The following is a 15,955-nucleotide window of genomic DNA, read 5'->3' as shown; positions in this document are numbered from 1 at the left end:
CCTCCATTCCTGGCATCGGCCGTGTCCTCCATTACTGGCATCGGCCGTGTCCTCCATTACTGGCTTCTGCCGTGTCCTCCATTACTGGCTTCTGTCGTGTCCTCCATTACTGGCATCGGCCGTGTCCTCCATTACTGGCTTCTGCCGTGTCCTCCATTACTGGCTTCTGTTGTGTCCTCCATTCCTGGCGTCGGCCATTTCCTCCATTCCTGGCATCGGCCGTGTCCTCCATTACTGGCATCGGCCGTGTCCTCCATTCCTGGCATCGACCGTGTCCTCCATTACTGGCATCGGCCGTGTCCTCCATTACTGGCATCGGCCGTGTCCTCCATTACTGGCATCGGCCATGGCCTCCATTACTGGCTTCAGCCGTGTCCTCCATTACTGGCATCGGCCGTGTCCTCCATTACTGGCTTCTGCCGTGTCCTCCATTCCTGGCATCGGCCGTGTCCTCCATTACTGGCATCGGCCGTGTCCTCCATTCCTGGCATCGGCCGTGTCCTCCATTACTGGCTTCAGCCGTGTCCTCCATTCCTGGCATTGGCCGTGTCCTCCATTCCTGGCATCGGCCGTGTCCTCCATTACTGGCTTCAGCCGTGTCCTCCATTACTGGCATCGGCCGTGTCCTCCATTACTGGCATCGGCTGTGTCCTCCATTACTGGCTTCTGTCGTGTCCTCCATTACTGGCATCGGCCTTGTCCTCCATTACTGGCTTCTGCCGTGTCCTCCATTACTGGCATCGGCCGTGTCCTCCATTACTGGCTTCTGCCGTGTCCTCCATTACTGGCTTCTGCCGTGTCCTCCATTACTGGCTTCTGTCGTGTCCTCCATTACTGGCATCGGCCGTGTCCTCCATTACTGGCTTCAGCCGTGTCCTCCATTACTGGCATCGGCCGTGTCCTCCATTACTGGCTTCAGCCGTGTCCTCCATTACTGGCATCTGTTGTGTCCTCCATTCCTGGCGTCGGCCATTTTCTCCATTCCTGGCATCGGCCGTCTCCTCCATCACTGGCATCGGCCGTGTCCTCCATTCCCGGCATCGGCCGTGTCCTCCATTACTGGCATCGGCCGTGTCCTCCATTACTGGCATCGGCCGTGTCCTCCATTACTGGCTTCTGCCGTGTCCTCCATTCCTGGCATCGGCCGTGTCCTCCATTACTGGCATCGGCCGTGTCCTCCATTACTGGCATCGGCCGTGTCCTCCATTACTGGCTTCAGCCGTGTCCTCCATTCCTGGCATCGGCCGTGTCCTCCATTCCTGGCATCGGCCGTGTCCTCCATTACTGGCTTCAGCCGTGTCCTCCATTCCTGGCATCGGCCGTGTCCTCCATTACTGGCTTCTGTCGTGTCCTCCATTACTGGCATCGGCCGTGTCCTCCATTACTGGCATCGGCCGTGTCCTCCATTACTGGCATCGGCCGTGTCCTCCATTCCTGGCATCGGCTGTGTCCTCCATTCCTGGCATTGGCCGTGTCCTCCATTACTGGCTTCTGTCGTGTCCTCCATTACTGGCATTGGCCGTGTCCTCCATTACTGGCTTCTGTCGTGTCCTCCATTCCTGGCTTCAGCCGTGTCCTCCATTCCTGGCATCGGCCGTGTCCTCCATTACTGGCATCGGCCGTGTCCTCCATTACTGGCTTCTGTCGTGTCCTCCATTCCTGGCTTCAGCCGTGTCCTCCATTCCTGGCATCGGCCGTGTCCTCCATTACTGGCATCGGCCGTGTCCTCCATTACTGGCATCGGCCGTGTCCTCCATTCCTGGCATCGGCTGTGTCCTCCATTCCTGGCATTGGCTAGCCCCCTATGTAGTGTAAATGTTCCTTGTATGTTCTTATACTATATTATTTCTACTGTATACGGTTTATTATAGTGGTCTGAATCGCATGCAGTTCTGACATCGGGGAATGACCTGACTGCCCCCTCCTCAGATTCTGTGAAGAGACGAAGAGGGGGGCCTGCCGGACACCATCATTCACGCACGACCTACTCTCAGCATCACTACTCCAGGCTCATTTAGGGACATCAAGTTGTCTATCAAAAATAAAGAGCAAGAAACATAGAGATAAAAGTGTCTGATATATGTAACATAAAGAAGGAATAAACTTAAAGGTGCAGTAACACCATTTAGAGACAATGCTATACACTATCCGATCACTGCATGTAGACCACGTCCTGTCTGTGTGTAAAAGTCGTCCCTGTGACATAGTGACATAGTGGGGCTTAGGTGACCGCTTAGTAGAGATCAGCAGATCAATTCACCATAGATTATATTTGCTCCAAATTAAATAAAAAAAATAAATTTAAATTCAAATGTGAATTTTTAATGATCCTGCACATATGGTGGCCCAAAGGTAGGTGGTGCCGTATACATCACAGCTTACTCTCACTACAGTTCCTGCTCCTGTATATTGTGCTGCACTAGTGCCTACTCCTGTATACTGTACTGCTTCCGTCCCTGCTCCTGTATACTGTGCCGCACCCGTCCCTGCTCCTGTATACTTTGCTGAACCTGTCCCTGTCCAGGGACGGGTGCAGCACAGTATACAGGAGCAGGGACGGATGCAGTACAGTATACAGAAGCAGGTACTGGTGCAGCACAGTGTACAGGAGCAGGGACGGGTGCAGCACAATATACAGGAGAAGGGACAGGTGCAGCGCAGGGTGCAGGAGCAGGGATGGGTGCAGCACAGTGTACAGGTACCGAGACGGGTGCAGCACAGTATACAGGAGCAGGGATGGGTGCAGCACAGTATACAGGAGCAGGGATGGGTGCAGCACAGTATACAGGAGCAGGTACTGGTGCAGCGCAGTGTACAGGAGCAGGGACAAGTGCAGGACAGTATACAGGAGCAGGGACAAAACAATTTTGAAACTAATTACAAAAAGTTCTTAACTTTTTGAAAAATCTAAAGTGAATCTGGATTTTCAGCGGATTGACTGGCTCATGTCTGTACGGGGTTCCCCCATAGTGATCTTATAAGGGGGCGATGGTTCTCATTCTCCTTATACTTTTTGGTGTTAGTATCCTTGGATATTATCCCCTTCTTTCCATACAGCATTTGCTATAACACTGAGCGCTGCTCTGAAGCCATCCCCCGGTGAGGGCCGCAGGATATTTATGTAATAATGGACTGTGGAGTGATAATTTTATGCTCCTATATCCATCATGGATATTAGCGGGCCTTTGTCAGGCCGGATTATATACGTTTAGTCATTTTGTAAAGGCCACTCATTTGTGAACCTCTTATAAATGAGGAGCGTGTTAGTCGCAGACCGGTGAAGGTTCCACCGGACAGATAAATGCTTGTCCTTAAACGACTTCTCCTGAAACTCATCTACTTAGCCATTTTCCCTTTTTTATCCGCCAACAATTACTTAACTTTCTTCTTCACTCCAGCGCCAGTGCCGGGCATCTTTATGGGCACAATTTAAATGCAAAGAATAAATAAGAGGCCAGTACCCGACTCGAGATATAGTGCGGGAGGGGCAGAACCTTCTCCAGTTATAGTGCTGGAGGGGCAGAACCTTCTCCAGTTATAGTGCGGGTGGGGCGGAACCTTCTCCAGTTATAGTGCGGGGGGGGGGGGGGGGGCAGAACCTTCTCCAGTTATAGTGCGGGAGGGGCGGAACCTTCTCCAGTTATAGTGCGGGGGGGGGGGAGGGGCAGAACCTTCTCCAGTTATAGTGCGGGAGGGGCAGAACCTTCTCCAGTTATAGTGCTGGAGGGGCAGAACCTTCTCCAGTTATAGTGCGGGAGGGGCGGAACCTTCTCCAGTTATAGTGCGGGGGGGGGGGGGGGGGCAGAATCTTCTCCAGTTATAGTGCGGGGGGGACAGAACCTTCTCCAGTTATAGTGCGGTAGGGGCAGAACCTTCTCCAATTATAGTGCGGGAGGGGCAGAACCTTCTCCAGTTATAGTGCGGGAGGGGCAGAACCTTCTCCAGTTATAGTGCGGGAGGGGCAGAACCTTCTCCAGTTATAGTGCGGGAGGGGCAGAACCTTCTCCAGTTATAGTGCGGGAGGGGCAGAACCTTCTCCAGTTATAGTGCGGGGGGGGGGGGGGGGGGGGGGGGGGGGGCAGAACCTTCTCCAGTTATAGTGCTGGAGGGGCAGAACCTTCTCCAATTATAGTGCGGGAGGGGCAGAACCTTCTCCAGTTATAGTGCGGGAGGGGCAGAACCTTCTCCAGTTATAGTGCGGGAGGGGCAGAACCTTCTCCAGTTATAGTGCTGTAGGGGCAGAACCTTCTCCAGGTATAGTGCTGGAGGGACAGAACCTTCTCCAGTTATAGTGCGGGAGGGGCAGAACCTTCTCCAGTTATAGTGCTGGAGGGGCGGAACCTTCTCCAGTTATAGTGCGGGAGGGGCGGAACCTTCTCCAGTTATAGTGCGGGAGGGGCAGAACCTTCTCCAGTTATAGTGCTGGAGGGGCGGAACCTTCTCCAGTTATAGTGCGGGAGGGGCGGAACCTTCTCCAGTTATAGTGCGGGAGGGGCAGAACCTTCTCCAATTATAGTGCGGGGGGGGGGCAGAACCTTCTCCAATTATAGTGCGGGAGGGGCAGAACCTTCTGCAGTTATAGTGCGGGGGGGGGGGCAGAACCTTCTCCAGTTATAGTGCGGGAGGGGCAGAACCTTCTCCAGTTATAGTGCGGGAGGGGCAGAACCTTCTCCAGTTATAGTGCGGGAGGGGCAGAACCTTCTCCAGTTATAGTGCGGGAGGGGTGGAACCTTCTCCAGTTATAGTGAGGGGGGGGGGGGGCAGAACCTTCTCCAGTTATAGTGCTGTAGGGGCGGAACCTTCTCCAGTTATAGTGCGGGGGGGGGGGGGGCAGAACCTTCTCCAGTTGTAGTGCGGGAGGGGCAGAACCTTCTCCAGTTATAGTGCGGGAGGGGCGGAACCTTCTCCAGTTATAGTGCAGGAGGGGCGGAACCTTCTCCAGTTATAGTGCAGGAGGGGCGGAACCTTCTCCAGTTATAGTGCGGGGGGGGGGGGCAGAACCTTCTCCAGTTATAGTGCTGTAGGGGCAGAACCTTCTCCAGTTATAGTGCGGGAGGGGCAGAACCTTCTCCAGTTATAGTGCGAGAGGGGCAGAACCTTCTCCAGTTATAGTGCAGGAGGGGCGAAACCTTCTCCAGTTATAGTGCAGGAGGGGCAGAACCTTCTCCAGTTATAGTGCTGTAGGGGCAGAACCTTCTCCAGTTATAGTGCTGGAGGGGCAGAACCTTCTCCAGTTATAGTGCGGGAGGGGCAGAACCTTCTCCAGTTATAGTGCGGGGGGGGGGGCAGAACCTTCTCCAGTTGTAGTGCGGGAGGGGCAGAACCTTCTCCAGTTATAGTGCTGTAGGGGCAGAACCTTCTCCAGTTATAGTGCTGGAGGGGCAGAACCTTCTCCAGTTATAGTGCTGGAGGGGCAGAACCTTCTCCAGTTATAGTGCGGGGGGGGGGGGGGCAGAACCTTCTCCAGTTATAGTGCGGGGGGGGGGGGGGCAGAACCTTCTCCAGTTATAGTGCGGGGGGGGGGGGCAGAACCTTCTCCAATTATAGTGCGGGGGGGGGGGCAGAACCTTCTCCAGTTATAGTGCGGGGGGGGGGGGGGCCGAACCTTCTCCAGTTATAGTGCTGGAGGGGCAGAACCTTCTCCAGTTATAGTGCGGGGGGGGGGGGCAGAGCCTTCTCCAGTTATAGTGCTGGAGGGGCAGAAACTTCTCCAGTTATAGTGCGGGGGGGGGGGGGCAGAACCTTCTCCAGTTATAGTGCGGGAGGGGCAGACCCTTCTCCAGTTATAGTGCGGGGGGGAGGGGCAGAACCTTCTCCAGTTATAGTGCTGTAGGGGCAGAACCTTCTCCAGTTATAGTGCTGGAGGGACAGAACCTTCTCCAGTTATAGTGCGAGAGGGGCAGAACCTTCTCCAGTTATACTGCGGGAGGGGCAGAACCTTCTCCAGTTATAGTGCGGGAGGGGCGGAACCTTCTCCAGTTATAGTGCGGGAGGGGCAGAACCTTCTCCAGTTATAGTGCGGGAGGGGCAGAACCTTCTCCAGTTATAGTGCAGGAGGGGCGGAACCTTCTCCAATTATAGTGCAGGAGGGGCGGAACCTTCTCCAGTTATAGTGCGGGAGGGGCAGAACCTTCTCCAGTTATAGTGCGGGAGGGGCGGAACCTTCTCCAGTTATAGTGCGGGAGGGGCGGAACCTTCTCCAGTTATAGTGCTGGAGGGGCAGAACCTTCTCCAGTTATAGTGCTGGAGGGGCATAACCTTCTCCAGTTATAGTGCGGGAGGGGCAGAACCTTCTCCAGTTGTATCAAACATGGGTAATAGAGAGGAGCATACTTTTAAAAGTTTGGTCTGGCAGGTTTGGAAAGTTTGGGTTCATCTACACTGAACTTTAAAGCGACTCTGTACCCACAATCTGCCCCCCCCCCCCCTCCCCAAACCACTTGTACCTTCGGATAGCTGCTTTCAATCCAAGATCTGTCCTGGGGTCCGTTCGGCAGGTGATGCGGTTATTGTACTAAAAAACAACTTTTAAACTGGCAGCCCCGTGCCCAACGGGCATGGCCTAGATTGTGTATGCATTAGGCTGGCACACCCTCTCTGTCCCTCCTCCCCGCCCTCCTCATCATTAGGAATGCTCCAGGCAGATTGTCTCCTATTCATCAGCTGTGTGAATACTGAACATGGGCTGGATTGTTAAGGCACCTGTGCAAATGTTCAGCATGGAGAAAATGTTCCAGTGGCATTCCTAATGATGGGGTGGTGCAAAGTTAGGGCACAGATATTCTAAGCCACGCCCATAGCACAATAACTGCATCACCTGCCGAACGGACCGCAAGACAGATCTTGGATTAAAAGTAGCTATCCAAAGGTACAAGCGGTTTAGGGGGGGGGGCAGATTGTGGGTACAGAGTCACTTTAAGCAAATTGCACTAAAACAGCTGAATGGTTGCAGGTGTTTAGCTGTTTTTGTGCAGTTCAGCAAGTTCACTCATCAATACTTACCTGTCAGCACTCCCCCAGTGTCCCCTGCTGATCACAGCTAACTCCACTTCCTGACTAGATGAGAGTGACAGCCTTCTCACCCAGTCAGTGACTGAGATGAGACAGCACTTCGGTCAGTGATTGGCTGAGTGGGCTGGAGGCGGCTGCAATTAGTGGGGGACCCCGGAGACCCCTAGGAGGACATCAGCTGACAGGTAAGCGTAGGCTCTTTAAAATGTGAGGCCGCTATAGTTACAAACTCATTACAAACATTACAAAAGTTCAGTTCTGTCAAGAACCCAATTTTTTGCAACGTTCATAACAGATCTCGGTTCTTGAAGTTTGATTCGCTCATCAATAGTGGGTGGGAAAAATTACCCAATCAAGGCAAAGTTATAATTTATTCTCTTACTAGTTTCTTACGGTGAGATATGGACCATGAGTGTCCTGATGTTGGAGCTTTCTTACACTTCAAGACTTTTCAAGACTTCAACCAAAAGTAGACCAGTTCTTCATCTTTTGTGTCACGTTTTCGGGGGACCATGTGACCAGTTATCGGCTTTGTAATGAGCAGCGGAGGATCTATTTTACCCTTAATTTGTACACTAGACCAGGGTGTGAGGGATAATGTGGGCAATGAATCTCTGAAGTACGAAGAGTATGAGGAGTATGAAGCCCCCTGCCCTGAGCGCCATCATCTCCTCATCAGCCACTCTTCACACTTTCCATAACTTTTTTCCCCGTGAACCTATACTTATTACACTTGACCCCTTTGGTATTTGCCCCCATGATGAGAGCGCTCAGCGATGGTGACGCAGACGGGTGATGTATAGCAGAGCCGTTTCCTGCCGGTAATAATGAGGCGCTCCGAGGCGCAGCGGGATCACAAGAGCCCTGATTAATAAGTAGCATCCAGGCAGGTCAAGAGCGTTTCCAGTCAGATTTCTAGGAAGATGCAAATTATCATCTAATTCTCATTCCATTCATCGCTCACCACAAACTAGCTGCAGCACATACACAGATATATATATATACTTATAGAGAAGAATCTTTTGTTTCTTTTTTAGTACAGAAGGAGTCGCCCATACAGAGATCTGCTTGGGGTTATATGAAGATTTATTTAGCGCAATGTATTTCAGGATACAGAACAGGTACAGAGTGACAGCGCTGACAGCAAAAGGAATAGTCCTGGCAGACAGATGTAATGGGCCGCTCTGCCCCTGGGTGCTGCGTCCGGTCCTTTACCTGTGTGCTCTCCTGAGGAGCACATACAGGTAAATGTGGCACTGTGATTGACACAGCGTGAAGCCATTTACTGGGGGTTCACTAATATCCAGTACAGCCAGCTATGGGGGGTCTGATATATCCAGTGCAGCCAGCTATGGGGGGGTCTCATATATCCAGTGCAGCCAGCTATGGGGGGGTCTCATATACCCGGTGCAGCCAGCTATGGGGGTCTCATATATCCAACACAGCCAGCTATGGGGGGTCTGATATATCCGGTGCAGCCAGCTATGGAGGGGGCAGGCCCGCTTCTGCCATGAGGCGGAATGAGCCTTCTGCCTCAGGCGGCAGATTTTGCGGTCCGGCAGGGGGGCGGCATTATGTCCCCCCTGCTGTCATTTTTGTTAAGTATCACTTAACAAAAATGACAGCGGCCGCTCACCTGTCCCGTCGCCCGCACTCTCCACATCCCGTCAGGTCCCGCGGCGTCACCTTGCAGGGTGGTCCGTGACAGCTGCAGGGTGACGTTGCGGGACCTGACGGGATGTGGAGACAGCGGAGAGCGCGGGCCGGCTGCAGCGTGGGACAGGTGAGCGGCTGGCTGGGGGGGGAGAGGGGGGCGATGCCGGCCATCACTCTGGGTGATGCGCGGGGGGGGGGGGGGTCTCATATATCCAGTCCAGCGAGCTATGGGGGGGGGAGTGGGGTCTCATATATCCAGTGAAGCCAGCTATGGGTGGTCTCATATACCCCGTGCAGCCAGCTATGGGGGGTCTCATATATCCAATACAGCCAGCTATGGGGGGTCTTATATACCCAATACAGCCAGCTATGGGGGGTCTCATATACCCGGTGCAGCCAGCTATGGGGGGTCTCATATATCCAATACAGCCGGCTATGGGGGTCCTCATATATCCGGTGCAGCCAGCTATGGGGGGGTCCTGATATCTCGGGTGCAGCCAGCTATGGGGGGTCTCATATCTCTTTTGCAGCAAGCTATGGGGGGGGGGGGGGTCTCATATCTCTGGTGCAGCCAGCTATGGGGGGTTTCATATCTCTGGTGCAGCCAGCTATGGGGGGGGTCCTCATATCTCTAGTGCAGCCAGCTATGGGGGGTCTCATATACCCGGTGCAGCCAGCTATGAGGGGAGTCTCATATATCCAGTGCAGCCAGCTATGGGGGGAGTCTCATATATCCAGTGCAGCCAGCTATGGGGGGGTCTCATATCTCTGGTGCAGCAAGCTATGGGGGGGTCTCATATATCCGCTGCAGCCAGCTATGGGGGGGTCTCATATATCTGGTGCAGCCAGCTATGGGGGGTCTCATATATCCAGTGCAGCCAGCTATGGGGGGGTCCTCATATCTCTGGTGCAGCCAGCTATGGGGGGTCTCATATCTCTGGTGCAGCCAGCTATGGGGGGGTCCTCATATCTCTGGTGCAGCCAGCTATGGGGGGTCTCATATCTCTGGTGCAGCCAGCTATGGGGGGTCCTCATATCTCTGGTACAGCCAGCTATGGGGGTCCTCATATATCCAGTGCAGCCAGCTATGGGGGTTCTCATATATCTGGTGCAGCCAGCTATAGGGGGGGTCTCATAACTCTGGTGCAGCTGGCTATGGGGGTTCTCATATATCCAGTGCAGCCAGCTATGGGGGGTTTCATATCTTTGGTGCAGCCAGCTATGGGGGGTTTCATATCTCTGATGTAGCCGGCTATAGGGGGGTCCTCATATATCCAGTGCAGCCAGCTATGGGGGGGGTCTCATATCTCTGGTGCAGCCAGCTATGGGGGGGTCTCATATCTTTGGTACAGCCAGCTATGGGGGTCCTCATATCTCTGGTGCAGCCAGGTATGGGCGGTCTCATATATCCGGTGCAGCCAGCTATGGGGGGTCTCATATCTCTCGTGCAGCCAGCTATGGGGGGTCTCATATATCCGGTGCAGCCAGCTATGGGGGGGGGGGGTCTCATATCTCTGGTGCAGCCAGCTATGGGGGGTCTCATATCTCTGGTGCAGCCAGCTATGGGGGGGGTCCTCATATCTCTGGTGCAGCCAGCTATGGGGGGTCTCATATATCCGGTGCAGCCAGCTATGGGGGGTCTCATATCTCTGGTGCAGCCAGCTATGGGGGGTCTCATATCTCTGGTGCAGCCAGCTATGGGGGGGTCTCATATCTTTGGTACAGCCAGCTATGGGGGTCCTCATATCTCTGGTGCAGCCAGGTATGGGCGGTCTCATATATCCGGTGCAGCCAGCTATGGGGGGTCCTCATATCTCTGGTGCAGCCAGCTATGGGGGGGTCTCATATCTTTGGTACAGCCAGCTATGGGGGTCCTCATATCTCTGGTGCAGCCAGGCATGGGCGGTCTCATATATCCGGTGCAGCCAGCTATGGGGGGGGGGGGGGGGGGGTCTCATATCTCTGGTGCAGCCAGCTATGGGGGGGGTCCTCATATCTCTGGTGCAGCCAGCTATGGGGGGGGTCTCATATCTCTGGTGCAGCCAGCTATGGGGGGTCCTCATATCTCTGGTGCAGCCAGCTATGGGGTGTCTCATATCTCTGGTGCAGCCGGCTATGGGGGGGTCTCATATCTCTGGTGCAGCCAGCTATGGGGGGGGGGTCTCATATCCGGTTCAGCCAGCTATGGGGGGTCTCATATACCCGATGCAGCCAGCTATGGGGGGTCTCATATCTCTGGTGCAGCCAGCTATGGGGGGTCTCATATCTCTGGTGCAGCCAGCTATGGGGGGTCCTCATATCTCTGGTGCAGCCGGCTATGGGGGGGTCTCATATCTCTGGTGCAGCCAGCTATGGGGGGTCTCATATCTCTGGTGCAGCCAGCTGATCCCGGCCTGTTCAGGGTGTCGGGCGGCAATGTTTCCTTCCCTGGATGGGGATTCTATAAGTCACTTTTTTATCCTCTTGAAGTAGACAGAGAAGGTTCCTGCAGAAATCAGAGATCTTGAAAGTTGAGAAATAGAAAGAGAATATTGACGTCCCTTTAGGAGTAACTCAGCCCAGGAATAGGTTATCAATACGTGACTAGTGGACGGTGTCAGATCCGGCGGCTTTCTACGTATCAGCCTCACGCTGCGTCTGCACTCAGCCAAAATGTCAAACCCCAAATCAAAGAGCCGGGATTCAGATCTGACCCAAATTAGGAAATTTCCAAGATGAAAGTGTTTACCGAACAAGTCAAGTACGAGAGGCGGGTGTGTAATGAGTTGTGTGCGGAGCGCCTCCTCCCCGGCCGCTCCAGCTGGGCTCTGATGGCCGAGATACAAAGTGACATTTAAATATATTAAATAGGCGATTTACCTGCTCGGCTCGGATATTCCACAAATGTCAATATATTACGGCTCCAATCACACGATTAGGGGAATATTAGCACAGTGGGCGGCGGGTCACCATGGCCAGCACAGCCACATTACCTCCTCCTCTGCACCAGCTCACCAGTTTCCTTGCAGTAGAATATATCAAAAAAAGGCATTGTTTATAGTCTGTCTATTGTTATATTGTTTATAGTGCGTCTATTATATTGTTTATAGTCTGTCTATTGTTATATTGTTTATAGTGCGTCTATTATATTGTTTATAGTCTGTCTATTGTTATATTGTTTATAGTGCGTCTATTGTTATATTGTTTATAGTGTGTCTATTGTTATAAATGTTTATAGTCTGTCTATTGTTATATTGTTTATAGTCTGTCTATTGTTATATTGTTTATAGTGCATCTATTGTTATATTGTGTATAGATATTGTTGGTAGAGTGTTTATTGTTATACTGTAGATATTGTTTGTAGAGTGTTTCACGTTTTCCCAAAGAAAAAAAGTCTGTCTGCACAGGAAAAAAAATCAAAGAACAATTACCCAAAAGAGAGAACAAAAAAACTAAAAATCAAATTATTGGGGAACGATTACTATTCATTTTTTTGGCTAACAGCTTGACTAAAAAAGCTACACAAGGGTCTAACTGGAGGACTGCTGTAAAAAATTTTTGATAAAAAAAAAATCACACATGATAAATCTGGCTAAAAAAGTAGCCAACTTAACCTACGTCCCCAGCACGGCCCCTCTGAGCAAATATGGCACAGCCGTAAAAATAGTTTGAGGCCCCAGGTCCCTGTGCTGGGTTGAGCAGACTTCCCGAACCTTCCCAGTATAGCCATGCGTAACACAGTAGAATACATAGGATAACTGCAGCTTTGTTCCACTGGGGTCAGTTCCTAACTGGATCCAGGTCACTGCCCTGTCCTGTGTGGTTAGTGTCTCTGGCGTTGGCAAGGTGTTCCTCAGTGGACGTCCCTTTCCTCCTGAGGGGGGTCTAGCCAGACTGGTGCATCTATGGCAGGGGTGGGGAACCTCCGTCCCGCGAGCTGCATCAGACCCCCGACATCTCCTGATGCGGACTGCGCGCACAGCGTTCTCCTGTGTCCGGTGGCCGCTAGACACAGGAGAGTGCGGTGCCTAACAGCTTCTGTCGGCACACGGCTCTTCTCTCTGGTGGGCCACGCACAATGATGTCATTTTATTGTACGCTGCCTGCTGGAAAAGACGTGCGCTGCAGAAGATGGCAGAGGACCAGTGCTGGAGCAAGGAAAGGTGAGTGGAGTGTTTTTTTTCTCTTTACTACAGCTACCACTGGGGATTTGGGGGAGGGGGGAACTACAGCTACTAGGACACCTAGGATTACTAGGATCTGGGGGGGGAAGGGAACTACAGCTACCAGGACACCACTGGGGATTTGGGGGGAGGGGAACTACAGCTACCAGGACACCACTGGGGATTGGGGGGGGGGGGAATACAGCTACCAGGACACCACTGGGGATTGGGGGGGGGGAACTACAGCTACCAGGACACCACTGGGGATTGGGGGGGGGGATACAGCTACCAGGACACCACTGGGGATTGGGGGGGGGGGGGGATACAGCTACCAGGACATCACTGGGGATGGGGTTAGCCATTATTGATCTTATTTTACACTGACTACAGTGGGGGGCTAACTGCAGCTGCCAGGTGCATCACTGGGGGGTTAACTCCAGCTACAAGAGCACCACTAAAGGGTTGCAATGCTAGGGCATTGGGGGCTATTATTGCTATATGGGTGCACAGCAGGGGACATTAATACTATATGGGGGCACAGCAGGAGGCATTATTACTGTATGGGGACACAGCAGGGGCATTATTACTATATGGGGACACAGCAGGGGCATTATTACTATGTGGAGGGCACAGCATGGGGGCATTATTACTATATGGGGTCACAGCAGGTGACATTATTACTATATGGTAGCACAGCAGGAGGCGTTATTACTATATGGGGGCACAGCATGGGGACATTATTACTATATAGGGACACAGCAGGGGGCATTATTACTATATCGAGGGCACAGCATGGGGACATTATTACTATATGGATGACACAGCAGGGGCATTATTACTATATGGAGGCACAGCAGGAGACATTATTACTATATGGGGACATAGGGACTTTATAACTATTTTGGGCACAGCAGGAGACATTATTACTATATGGAGGCACAGCAGGGATCCTACATACAGGGGGCAACCCACATACCTACTCACTTTACTGGAAATCACACCAAAAAGTAGAATTACTACTGTTTGGGACCCTATGGGTTGGAAAAAGGGAAGGAAGTTGTTTGAAAAGTGCGGAGCCTAAGATGTTTGTCTGGCAGGTTCTGAAGAGATGAATTGTAGCTGGAAGAAATTGGCGTGGTGGTCTGGGCCAGATGGAGAGGAAAAGGAAAGTGACTCCTCAGATCAAAGAAGACGTCACCTGTGAGTGACTGAATGACCTTTCTTTTGTATATTTTAGAACAATATTCGGTAGGGGTGCCCTGAGGGCTATACTGCTTTAAGCCAAAATACCCACACTGCTTCTCCCTAGCAAAAACTCCCCCATTAACTAATCAGTGTCTTTCTACATGTTCAAAAATCATCGGGCACCGGCCGTGCATCGCTACGTTTAATAGTCATGTACGACCGATGGCTGATCCAGCCTTATAATAGGCTCTGTAAGCGAGCTCCTATGTAGCAGAACGGCGCCGCTTACCTAGGATATCAGGCCTTGTAATATGGCCCTAACACAGTAGGTAGGAGCGCACAGAAAGTGCTGGGTTCTCACAGTGCGTTATTAACACAAACACAATGTGAGAACACACCCTGATACTCAGCCCTCCCCACTCCTGTCTCTAGGGCCTGGCATCTTCCTCTGCACTGCAGCCTCTAGTGACCATCACGTGCACAACAAAGGAGGATGCTGAGCCATACAGCCAGGAGCGAAGAGTGGGCCGTGCTAAGCTGCCTACAGTAAACAGCCATCTGTATAGATTGTGGTATAGTTTTTTTTTTTTTTTTGGGGGGGGGGGGTGGATAGGGGGGCCCCCAACAAAATTGTCGCCCAGGGCCTCCACCAACCTTAATCTGGCCCTGGGTCTAGCACTGCATGTTAGTGGTTACTTGCTTTATAAAATAAGTTAAGTCTCTGGGTCCCTGTCAAGGGTCCTGGCCGGAGCAAGGCCCTGGCTTTACTGCAGTAGGAACTGTGTCTTGTTCTTGCTCTCTGTCTACTGTCTGAGACTGAACTAAACTCCTCCCACCAGGAACTAGACTCCTCTCTTAGGGGCTTACTAAGCTTCCCTTTGATTGGTAGGGGTTTGTGTGTGTGAGAGAGAAGGGATAGGACAGAAAACTGAGGGAAAGCCGTCTGCACCTACAACTGGACAGGAGAACAACATGTGACAACATGGGGTAGTACATGTATACACGTTGGCACCAATGTCATGTATATTACAGGGGAATCTGTGGATGAAGTTGTTATACAGCAGCAGAATGCTTGCTATTAGACAGTTCCCCACTACAGAGTGCTGTGCTATTAGACAGTTCCCCCCAGCAGAGTGCTGTGCTATTGGACAGTTCCCCCCAGGAGAGTGCTGTGCTATTGGACAGTTCCCCCCAGCAGAGTGCTGTGCTAGTAGACAGTTCCCCCCAGCAGAGGGCTGTGTATATATGGACAGTTCCCCCCAGCAGAGTGCTGTGTATATATACAGGTCCCCCCCAGCAGAGTGCTGTGTATATATATATATACAGGTCCCCCAGCAGAGTGCTGTGTATATATACAGGTCCCCCCCAGCAGAGTGCTGTGTATATATACAGGTCCCCCAGCAGAGTGCTGTATATATATACAGGTCCCCCCAGCAGAGTGCTGTGTATATACAGGTCCCCCCAGCAGAGTGCTGTGTATATATACAGGTCCCCCAGCAGAGTGCTGTGTGTATATATACAGGTCCCCCCAGCAGAGTGCTGTGTATATATATACAGGTCCCCCCAGCAGAGTGCTGTGTATATATACAGGTCCCCCAGCAGAGTGCTGTGTATATATACTGGTCCCCCAGCAGAGTGCTGTGTATATATACAGGTCCCCCCAGCAGAATGCTGTATATATGGACAGGTCCCTCCCAGCAGAGTTCTGTGCGTATATAGGAAAAGTAGTTGAGCTAGCTTGGAGTAGGTATATGGATTGTTTTGGGGGTCATGTCCAGGTAGTAGTGTACCCTCCCGGGATCAGGGCCGTCTTAACAGAATTATGGGGCCCTGGGCAGAGGTGCGAATTGCCCCCCCCCCCAACCGCCGCAATCAAATCCCCACATCTTTGCATATAGTGCCACACATAGTAGCCAACCACCCCATATAGTACCCCCCATAGTAGCCAATCCCCCCATAGT

This window comes from Dendropsophus ebraccatus, chromosome 12, assembly GCF_027789765.1.
Source record: "Dendropsophus ebraccatus isolate aDenEbr1 chromosome 12, aDenEbr1.pat, whole genome shotgun sequence".
Taxonomy (NCBI): domain Eukaryota; kingdom Metazoa; phylum Chordata; class Amphibia; order Anura; family Hylidae; genus Dendropsophus; species Dendropsophus ebraccatus.
This window is presented reverse-complemented; position numbering follows the sequence as displayed.